The following is a 12,199-nucleotide window of genomic DNA, read 5'->3' as shown; positions in this document are numbered from 1 at the left end:
TCCATGACATTTTAATGATCTATGTACATGGACCCCTAAGTCTCTTTAGACGTCCACTGTTTCGAGCTTTTCACCATTTAGAAAGTGCTCTGATCTATCCTTTTTAGGTCCAAAGTAGATGACCTCACACTTGCCTACATTGAAATCCATTTGCCACAGTTTTTCCCATTCACTTCATCTATTAATATCTCTCTGTAATTTTATGCTTCCATCTACACTGCTTACAATGCTACCTATCTTTGTGGAGATGCCGGTGATGGACTGGGGTTGACAAATGTAAGGAATCTTACAACACCAGGTTATAGTCAAATAAAACAGTTGGACTATAACCTGGTGTTGTAAGATTCCTTACACCTATCTTTGTGTCATCAGCAAACTTGGATATGTAGCTCTCAATCCAGTGTAGTCTTAAACACTACAGAAAACATTCTGAATGGGTATTTCCATTTACTTAGTTCGGATTGATGTACTGAAGAAAATAAAATGATTGGTGTTTGATAAAATTGGTAACGTACATCTGGATGAAACTGACTCTATGGTGTTTTACGGATGTTTATTTTTAACGGAACAACACAGTCACGTTGAGTAAGTCAATTACTCCATAATTTGCTCTTTTGCATTGTTCAAGGGTCCCCATGCTGTCGATGTGCCATTACAATGACGCAAGTCCCCAGGAAAGTCTGGGCCATTGTTTCAGATTACATTGGTGACAACTTTACATACCTTCATAGGATATCTGTGTGATCCCACCTTTCATCTAAAAAGCACTCAAAAAGATTACGATATTTTAGAATCAGCAGCTTGAGGAAATGGTCATGGTTAACTTGTCTCTTTACTGCATGAGGTTGAAATGGGATCTCCACAAATAGTTCACCTCTCTCAGTTCCACTGATTGGAATAGTCCGGCTGTTCCTGCAGGCTCCAGTGAGGTAATCTCCACCAGGACCTGGATATGCTGGACCCTCGATTTGCGATGGAGATTCCGGTGGTCTTTTTTGGCGGCTGAACCTCCGTCCGTTCCGAACAAGGCCACTGACATGCTGGGAGTTCTTGCTTCTTTGGCCTCAAAGCGACGCAACGTAAGTTTGGAGGGTGGTATGCCAAGTGCGATGCGCTATACTGGCACCCATTGAACGGTTCATGTGGGTCCCACTGGCCGGGGGATGGACAAACTGTAATCAGGCCTGGATCCCTAGAAATGGCTGGGGGATGGGGAGAAGGGAAGTAGTTTTATTTCTTTTTTAGAAAGGCTTCAGCCGAACACAGCTTCACTGGTATTTCCAGCATTTTCAGTGGTGAGGGTGGGTGGGGGGGGGGGATCCCCAGATATGTCTCTGCTCCTGAAGAACATCCCCCAAGCCTATGAACATTGGTGGGGTCAGCAGCAGAGTTCAGTGGTGGGTGCAATCCAGGCTTAACTGTCGGATTTTATGGGGCATTATTTCTTAATTTATATAAACTTCACATCCCCTTTAAGGCTTTAACTTAAATGAGACAAATCTTTACATTCTCTTGGGTGGAAAGCAGGCTGAATTGCAGCAAGTCAGCTGGCAGCCCAAAACTGCTGTGTTCTGTTATCTCTTTGGCTTCATCCCAATTCTCTACACTCTGCGCCAAGCTGGATTGGTATTGCTGATCCCTGTGACCTCTCCCACTTCAAAGAGACAAGCAGAGAGAAGTTCACAGCCATATAAGTTTACAGCAGAGAAGGGGATCACTTGGCCCATCATGTCTGTGCTAGGTCTTTGAGCAATCCAAAACTAAATTGGTCTACCAAAACCCTGTAACTTCCTCTGCTTCAAATATTTATCCAATTTTCCTTTAAAGAAATGCAATTGTCTCTGCCTCAATCACTCCCTGTGGCAAAGTATTCCATGTTCCAATAACCTGCTGCATGAAAACATTTCTCTTAACCTCTCTCCTCACTCTCTTAGTGACAATTTTAAATTGATGACCCCCAACCAGAGGAAATAATCTTTCCCTGCTTACTCTATCTTCATAATTTTAAAACAGCTATTAAATTTCCTCTTAGCATTCTCTGCTTCACTGAAAATAGTCCCAGTATCTCAAGTCTCTCTCCAAAACTATAGTTTCCCATTCCTAGCTTCTTCCTGCTGAGAGATAGAGAAGTTCAGAAAGAGAGAGAGAGGAAATCAGAGAGCAAGAGGAGTTCAGAGTGAGATAGATAGAGAGAAAAGCTTGGAGAAAGCATACAGGGAGACATGTAAATAGACAGAAGTTGAGACATATAGGGAGAAAGAATTTCAAATACAGACAGAAGTTCAGACAAAAAGGCACATAGGGAGTGAGAAAAGCACAGTGAGAGAGAGAGAGAGATAGTGATAGAAAGAAGTTCAGAAAAACAGTGATAGAGATAGAAGGGAACCACAGATACACAGGGACAGAGATTGATTTTGGCCATTAACTTGTCTCATAAGTTAGTTGTCAATGATGGCATATTTACAAAACATAAATATGAAAATAAAACTATTTTACTCCAGCTTCAGTATTTTGTTCCAACAAACATAGGTATTCCCATCACTGCCTTCAGAGGAGGAAGAGAAGGAAGAAATGGATAAAGATTTACAGCCAGGAAGACTCATGTGCTGGTAATTTACCTGACTGACAGCCACTTCCTGCAAAAACAGTCCAGTCCCACAGTGCAAAATAGAGCGGGCAAATGAGTATTGTATTATGTACTTTACCTCAATTACCATGTAAATCTATCATAGAATCATAGAATGGTTGCAGCACAGAAGGAGGCGATTCGTCCCGTTGAGCTCGTGCTGGCTCTCTACAAGAGCAATCCAACTAGTCCCACTCCCCTGCCCTTTCCCCATAACCCTACAAATATTTTTCCTTCAAGTAATTATCCAATTCCTTTAAGTAATTATCCAATTCCTTTTTGAAAGCCACAATTGAATTCGCTTCCACCATTCTTTCAGGCAGTGCATTCCAGATCATAACCACTTGCTGTGTAAAAAAGTTATTTTGCCAATTATCTTAAATCTGTATCCTTTGGTTCTTGACCCTTCTGCCAGTGGGAACAGTTTCTCTCTATCTACACTGTCTAGACCGCTCATGATTTTGAACACCTCTATCAAATCTCCTCTCAACCTTCACTGCTCGAAGAACAACCCCAGCTTCTCCAGTTTATCCACGTAACTGAAGTCCCTCATCCCTGGAAACATTCTAGTAAATCTCTTCTGCACCCTCTCTAAGGCCTTCACATCCTTCCTAAAGTGCAGTGCCCAGAATTGGACATGATACTCCAGTTGTGGCCATTTTATAAAGGTTCATCATAACTTCCTTGCTTTTGTACTCTATGCCTCTGTTAATAAAGCCTAGGATGCCGTATGCTTTTTTAACCACCTTCTCCACCTTCAACGATTTGTGCACATATACCCTCAGGTCTCTCTGTTCCTGGATCCCCTTTATGATTGTACCCTTTAGTTTATATTGCCTCTCCTCGTTCTTCCTACCAAAATGTATCACTTCGCACTTTTCTGCATTAAGTTTAATCTGCCACGTGTCTGCCCATTCCACCAGCTTCTCTAGGTCCTCTTGAAGTCTATCACTATCTTCCTCACTGTTCACTATACTTCCAAGTTTTGTGTCATCTGTAAATTTTGAAATTGTGCCCTGTACACCCAAGTCCAAGTCATTAATATATATCAAGAAAAGCAGTGGTCCAAGTACCGACTTCTGGGGAACACCACTATACACCTCCCTCCAATCCGAAAATAATCGGTCACCCCTATTCTGTTTCCTGTCACTTAGCCAATTTCATATCCATGCTGCCACTGCCCCTTTTATTCCATGGGCTTCAACTTTACCGACAAGCCTATTATGTGGCATTTTATCAAATGTCTTTGGGAAGTCCATATACACCACATCAATGTGCATTGCCCTCATCAACCCTTTCTGTTACCTCATCAAAAAACTCAATCAAGTTAGTTAAACATGATTTGCCTTTGACAAATCCGTGCTGGCTTTCCTTAATTAATCCACACTTCTCCAAGTGACTGTTAATTTTGTCCCGGATTATCATTTCTAAAAGTTTCCCCACCACCGAGGTTAAACAGACTGGCCTATAGTTGCTGGGTTAATCCTTACACCCTTTTTTGAACAAGGGTGTAACATTTGCAGTTCTCCAGTCCTCTGGCACCACCCCCATATCTAAGGATGATTGGAAGATTATGGCCAGTACCTCTGCAATTTCCACCCTTACTTCCCTCAGCAACCTAGGATTCATCCCATCAGGACCTGGTGGCTTATTTACTTTAAGTAAAGCCAGCCTTTCTAGTACCTCCTCTATCAATTTTTAGCCCATCCAGTATCTCAACTACCTCCTCTTTTACTGTGACTTTGGCAGCATCTTCTTCCTTGGTAAAGACAGATGCAAAGTGCTCATTTAGTACCTCAGCCATGCCCTCTACCTCCATGCATAGGTTTCCTTTTTGGTCCCTAATTGGCCCCACCCAGTGGCCAGTCTATTCTCATACGCTCTCTTTGCCCTTCTTGTTTCCTTTTTCACTTACCCTCTGAACTTTCTATATTCAGCCTGGTTCTCACTTGTATTATCAACCTGACATCTGTCATATGCCCCCTTTTTCTGCTTCATCTTACTGTCTATCTCTTTTGTCATCCTTTGTTTGCCCTACCTTTACCTCGTGAGGGAATGTACCTAGACTGTACCCGACTGTCTCCTCTTTAAAGGCCGCGCATTGTTCGATTACAGTTTTGCCCGCCAATCTTTGATTCCATTTTACCCGGGCCAGATCCGTTCTCAACACACTGAAATTGGCCCTCCTCCAATTAAATTATTTTTACTGTAGACTGCTCCTTGTCCTTTTCTATAGCTACTCTAAACCTTATGATAATATGATCACTATTCCCTAAATGTTCCCCCACTGACACTTGCTCCACCTCATTCCCCAGAAATACAAATACATGGCAGATGCAGTATAATGTGGATAAATGTGAAGTTATCCACTTCGGAAGGAAAAACAGAAAAGCAGAGTATTATTTAAATGGTGATAGATTGGGAAATGTTGATGTACAAAGGGACCTGGGTGTCCTTGTACACCAGTCACAGAAAGCAAACATGCAGGTGCAGCAAGCAGTTAGGAAGGCAAATGGTATGTTGGCCTTCATTGCAAGAGGATTTGAGTACAGGAGCAAGGATGTCTTACTGCAGTTATACAGGGCCTTGGTGAGATCACACCTGGAGTATTGTGTGCAGTTTTGGTCTCCTTACCGAAGAAAGGATTTACTTGCCATAGAGGGAGTGCAGCAAAGGTTCACCAGACTGATCCCTGGGATGGCTGGACTGTCGTATGAGGAGAGATTGGGTTGACTCGGCCTGTATTCACTCACATTTAGAAGAATGAGAGGGGATCTCATTGAAACATATAAAATTCTGACAGGGCTAGACAGACTGGATGCAGGGAGAATGTTTCCCCTGGCTGGGGGGGGTCCAGAACGAGGGGTCACAGTCTCAGGATATGGGGTAGGATATTTAGGACTGAGATGAGGAGAAATTTCTTCACTCAGAGGGTGGTGAACCTGTGGAATTCTCTACCACAGAAGGCTGTGGAGGACAAGTCACTGAATATATTTGAGAAGGAGCTAGATAGATTTTTAGACACAAAAGGCATCAAGGGGTATGGGGAAGAGAGCGGGAATATGGTATTGAGATAGAGGGTCAGCCATGATCATATTGAATGGCAGAGCAGGCTCAAAGGGCTGAATGGCCTACTCCTGCTTCTATTTTCTATGTTTCTAGAACCAGATCCAGCAATGCCTTCTTCCTCGTTGCGCCGGAAACATACTGATCAAGAAAGTTCTCCTGAACACACTTCAGAAATTCTTCCCCCTCTCTGCCCTTTACACAATTACTATCCCAGTCTATATTAGGATAGTTGAAATCCCCCGATATCACTACTCTATGGCTCTTACACCTCTCTGTAATTTCCCTGTAAATTTGCTCCTCTATATCCTTCCCACTAGTTGGTGACCTATAGAATACACCCAGTAGTGTAATGGCACCTCTTTTTTTTAACTCTAATCAAATAGATTCTGTCCTTGACCCCTCCAGGACATTCTCTCTCTCCAGCACTGCAATATTCTCCTTAATCAATACTGCCACCCACCCCTCCTTTCTTTCCTTCCATTTGCTGCAATCCTAACATGGATCCTCTCAAACAAGGACTACTCAAGTCATGTGCCGTTATTTTGTTTTCCTAACAATGAATTTTGTGTGTGGATCTGAAGTTTGGCACACTGTGCTTCCTCTTAGTCACAGTGTAGAGTCATAGAGAGTCATAGAGTTATACAGCACGGATAGAGGCCCTTCGGCCCATCGTGTCCGCGCCGGCCATCAGCCCTGTCTACTCTAATCCCATATTCCAGCATTTGGTCCGTAGCCTTGTATGCTATGGCATTTCAAGTGCTCATCCAAATGCTTCTTGAATGTTGTGAGGGTTCCTGCCTCCACAACCCTTTCAGGCAGTGAGTTCCAGACTCCAACCACCCTCTGGGTGAAAAAGTTCTCTCTCAAATCGCCTCTAAACCTCCCGCCTTTTACCTTGAATCTATGTCCCCTTGTTATAGTACCCTCAACGAAGGGAAAAAGCTCCTTAGTATCCATCCTATCTGTGCCCCTCATAATTTTGTACACCTCAATCATGTCCCCCCTCAGCCTCCTCTGCTCCAAGGAAAACAAACCCAATCTTCCCAGTCTCTCTTCATAGCTGAAGCGCTCCAGCCCTGGTAACATCCTGGTGAATCTCCTCTGCACCCTCTCCAAAGCGATCACATCCTTCCTGTAGTGTGGCGACCAGAACTGCACACAGTACTCCAGCTGTGGCCTAACCAGTGTTTTATACAGCTCCATCATAACCTCCTTGCTCTTGTATTCTATGCCTCGGCTAATAAAGGCAAGTATCTCATATGCCTTCTTTACCACCTTATCTACCTGTTCCGCCGCCTTCAGGGATCTGTGAACTTGCACACCAAGATCCCTCTGACCCTCTGTCTTGCCTAGGGTCCTCCCATTCATTGTGTATTCCCTTGCCTTGTTAGTCCCTCCAAAGTGCATCACCTCGCACTTTTCCGGGTTAAATTCCATTTGCCACTGTTCCGCCCATCTGACCAACCCATCTATATCGTCCTGCAGACTGAGGCTATCCTCCTCGCTATTTACCACCCTACCAATTTTTGTATCATCAGCGAACTTACTGATCATACCTTTTACATTCATATCCAAGTCATTAATGTAGACCACAAACAGCAAGGGACCCAGCACCGATCCCTGTGGTACCCCACTGGCCACAGGCTTCCAGTCACAAAAACAACCTTCGACCATCACCCTCTGCCTTCTGCCACTAAGCCAGTTTTGTATCCAAAGTGCCAAGGCACCCTGGATTCCATGGGCTCGTACCTTCTTGACCAGTCTCCTGTGCGGGACTTTATCGAAGGCCTTACTGAAATCCATGTATACCACATCCACTGCGTTACCCTCATCCACACGCCTAGTCACCCCCTCAAAAAATTCAATCAAATTAGTCAGACATGATCTTCCCTTGACAAAGCCATGTTGACTATCCCTGATTAATCCTTGCTTCTCCAAGTGGAGACTAATTTTGTCCTTCAGAATTTTTTCCAATAATTTTCCTACCACTGATGTTAGGCTCACTGGCCTGTAGTTCCCCGGTTTTTCCCTACTCCCCTTCTTGAATAATGGTATTACATTAGCGGTTCTCCAGTCCTCTGGCACATCCCCTGTGGCCAGAGAGGTTCTGAATATATGTGTCAGAGCCCCCGCAATCTCCTCCTTTGCCTCACACAGTAGCCTGGGATACATTTCGTCCGGGCCTGGGGATTTATCCATTTTTAGGCCTGCTAAAACCGCCAATACCTCCTCCCGCTCGATGTTAATATGTTCGAGTATATCACAGTCCCCCTGCCGTATTTCTATGTCTACATCGTCCTTCTCCATAGTGAAAACAGATGCAAAAAATTCATTTAGAACCCCTCCTACATCTGCCGGCTCCACACACAGATTGCCATTTTTGTCCCTAATGGGCCCTATTTTTTCCCTAGTCATCCTCTTACCCTTAATATACTTATAAAACATCTTAGGATTTTCCTTTATTTTGCTCGCCAGTGTTATTTCATGGCCCCTCCTTGATCTCCTAATTTCTTTTTTAAGTATCCCCCTGCACTTTTTGTACTCCTCTAGGGCTTCCTCCGTCTTTAGCCTTTTGTATCTGTCAAAAGCCCTCCTTTTTTTCCTAATCCATTCTCGTATATCCCCTGACATCCAAGGTTCCCTGGAGTTCTTGGAACCACCCTTGACCTTTACGGGAACATGTTGCCATTGTATGGTCTCAATCTCCCTTCTGAAAGACTCCCATTGCTCCGATGCGGATTTTCCTACAAGCAGCTGATCCCAGTCCATTTTGGCCAGATCCTGCCTTATCCTATTAAAATCGGCCTTCCCCCAATTTAGAACCTTTATTTCCGGCCCCTCCCTGTCTTCTAGTGCCCCAGTACAAACATGAGCACATAATCCAGGGTGACAATTCAGTGAAATACTGAGGGAATACTGCGTTGTCAGAGGTGCTGTCTTTTGGATGAGACATTAAACCAGGTCTCTCTGCTCAGGTGGATGTAAAAGATCCAATGATATTACATGAAGAAGAACAGGGAGTTTCTCATGTACTGGCTAACACTCCTTTTTCAACCACCACCATCAAAAAACAGAATATCAGGTCATTCATTCGGTCACTGTGCACAAATTGGCTGCCACATTTGTCTACCTAAGAACAGTGACTACACTTCAAAAGTCATCCATTGGTTTGAGGCATACTGAGAATTGCTTTTATCATTCTTCGGGATAAGGGCCATAGTTGCCCTTGAGAAGGTGACGGTGGGCCTTTTTCTTGAACTTCTGTAGCCCATGCGGTTTAGGTACTTCCACAATGCTGTTAGATAGGTAGTTCCAGGATTTTAATCCAGAAACAATTTACGAACGGTGATATATGTCCGAGTCAACATGGTGTGTGACTTGGAGACGATGGTGTTCCCATGCACCCGATGCCCTTGCCCTTCAAGGTGGTGGAGGTTGCAGGTTTTGGAGGTGCTGTGAAGAAGTCCTGACAATTTGCTGCAGTGCATCCTGTAGATGGTACACACCAAAGCCATGATATGCCAGTGGTGGAGGGAATAGAGGATAATTAATCTAATGGATGGGGTGCCGATCAAGCAAACTGCTTTGTCCTGGATGGTATCGAGCTTCTTGAGTGTTGTTGCAGCTGCACCTATCCAGGCAAGTGTAGAGCATTTCATCACATTCTTGACTTGTGTTTTGTAGGTGGTGGAGAGGCTTTGGGGGAGTCAGGAAGTGAGTTACTTGCTGCAGAATACCCAGCCTCTGACCTGCTCTAGTAGCCATGACATTTATGTGGCTGTTCTAGTTGTCAAAGACAATACATAAATGCAAGTTATTTCTTTCCTTCCTTCTAAGTGCTACCCTAGTGGGGGAGGAAATGTGGTGGCTGTTGATTGTCAAAGATGGCCTCGGGGGATGCATGTAACCCCATAACTGTTAGTACGGAGTCATTAGATGGCCCTGCAACTGCTGGCAGCACATTTGAAAGTACATTGGCTGCCAGTTTATGACAATTCTGTGGTCCTTAGAGGGTCTGACTGGGTGGAATGGATGTAATATCACCCTGAGAGGCTGCTGCCTCATCTGTGCCTCCTTCTGCTATGGCTTGATTGTTGTAGCTACCTGCGGAAGAATGGATCATTGGCCACTGCTAAGGAGTCTGCCATGAAGCCTGCCATCAATGTTCTCTCAAGATGATCCCCAGTATTGAATCCTTCCCTTAAAGACTTATGGATTGGAGCCAAAGAGCTCAACAACTCCAGCGTTAGCATTCAGGAGAGAAGCTGCAGCTAATCTTTGGAATTCTGCCTGTGGGGGCTTTCCTGCAGATGGCTGTGGAGTTTCCATGTGCTCTATGGTGGACTAAAGGTCTATATTGGTTGATTGGGAGAGTCTGTTGGCAGGCAAAGGGACGTCTGGTAAGTGGGAGGTTTTCAAAAGTGTGTTAACCAGGGTTCAGGGTAAGCACATTCCTTATAAAGTGAAGGGCAAGGCTGGTAGAAGTAGGGAACCTTGGATGACTCGGGAGATTGAGGCCCTAGCCAAAAAGAAGAAGGAGGCATATGACATGTATAGGCAGCTGGGATCAAGTGGATCCCTTGAAGAGTATAGAGATTGCCGGAGTAGAGTTAAGAGAGAAATCAGGAGGGCAAAAAGGGGACATGAGATTGCTTTGGCAGATAAGGCAAAGGAGAATCCAAAGAGCTTCTACAAATACATAAAGGGCAAAAGAGTAACTAAGGAGAGAGTAGGGCCTCTTAAGGATCAACAAGGTCATCTATGTGCGGAACCACAAGAGATGGGTGAGATCCTAAGTGAATATTTCACATCGGTATTTATGGTTGAGAAAGGCATGGATGTTAGGGAACTTGGGGAAATAAATAGTGATGTCTTGAGGAGTGTACATATTACAGAGAGGGAGGTGCTGGAAGTCTTAACGCGCATCAAGGTAGATAAATCTCCGGGACCTGATGAAATGTATCCCAGGACGTTATGGGAGGTTAGGGAGGAAATCGCGGGTCCCCTAGCAGAGATATTTGAATCATCGACAGCTACCGGTGAGGTGCCTGAAGATTGGAGGGTAGCAAATGTTGTGCCTTTGTTTAAGAAGGGCGGCAGGGAAAAGCCTGGGAACTACAGACCGGTGAGTCTGGCATCTGTAGTGGGTAAGTTGTTAGAGGGTATTCTGAGAGACAGGATCTACAGGCATTTGGAGAGGCAGGGACTGATTAGGAACAGTCAGCATGGTTTTGTGAGAGGAAAATCATGTCTCACGAATTTGATTGAGTTTTTTGAAGGGTTAACCAAGAAGATAGATGAGGGCTGTGCAGTAGACGTGGTCTACATGGACTTCAGCAAAGCCTTTGACAAGGTACCACATGGAAGGTTGTTACATAAGGTTAAATCTCACGGGATCCAAGGTGAGGTAGCCAATTGGATACAAAATTGGATTGACGACAGAAGATGGTTATAGAGGGTTGTTTTTCAAACTGGAGGCCTGTGACCAGCGGTGTGCCTCAGGGATCGGTGCTGGGTCCGCTGTTATTTGTTATTTATATTAATGATTTGGATGAGAATTTAGGAGGCATGGTTAGTAAGTTTGCAGATGACACCAAGATTGGTGGCATTGTGGACAGTGAAGAAGGTTATCTAGGTTTGCAACGGGATCTTGATAAATTGGGCCAGTGGGCCGATGAATGGCAGATGGAGTTTAATTTAGATAAATGTGAGGTGATGCATTTTGGTAGATCGAATCGGGCCAGGACCTACTCCGTTAATGGTAGGGCGTTGGGGAGAGTTATAGAACAAAGAGATCTAGGAGTACAGGTTCATAGCTCCTTGAAAGTGGAGTCACAGGTGGATAGGGTGGTGAAGAAGGCATTCAGCATGCTTGGTTTCATTGGTCAGAACATTGAATACAGGAGTTGGGATGTCTTGTTGAAGTTGTACAAGACATTAGTAAGGCCACACTTGGAATACTGTGTACAGTTCTGGTCACCCTATTATAGAAAGGATATTATTAAACTAGAAAGAGTGCAGAAAAGATTTACTAGGATGCTACCGGGACTTGATGGTTTGACTTATAGGGAGAGGTTGGATAGACTGAGACTTTTTTCCCTGGAGAGTAGGAGGTTTAGGGGTGATCTTATAGAAGTCTATAAAATAATGAGTGGTATAGATAAGGTGGATAGTCAAAATCTTTTCCCAAAGGTAGGGGAGTCTATAATGAGGGGGCATAGATTTAAGGTGAGAGGGGGGAGATACAAAAGGGTCCAGAGGGGCAATTTTTTCACTCAAAGGGTGGTGAGTGTCTGGAACGAGCTGCCAGAGGCTGTAGTAGAGGCGGGTACAATTTTCTCTTTTAAAAAGCATTTGGACAGTTACATGGGTAAGATGGGTATAGAGGGATATGGGCCAAGTGCAGGCAATTGAGACTAGCTTAGTGGTATAAACTGGGCGACATGGACATGTTGGGCCGAAGGGCCTGTTTCCGTGTTGTAAACTTCTATGATTCTATATCTG

The sequence above is a fragment of the Heptranchias perlo genome, chromosome 5, assembly GCF_035084215.1.
Source record: "Heptranchias perlo isolate sHepPer1 chromosome 5, sHepPer1.hap1, whole genome shotgun sequence".
Lineage (NCBI taxonomy): Eukaryota > Metazoa > Chordata > Chondrichthyes > Hexanchiformes > Hexanchidae > Heptranchias > Heptranchias perlo.
The sequence above is the reverse complement of the archived record's forward strand: the minus strand, read 5'-3'. Positions refer to the sequence as shown.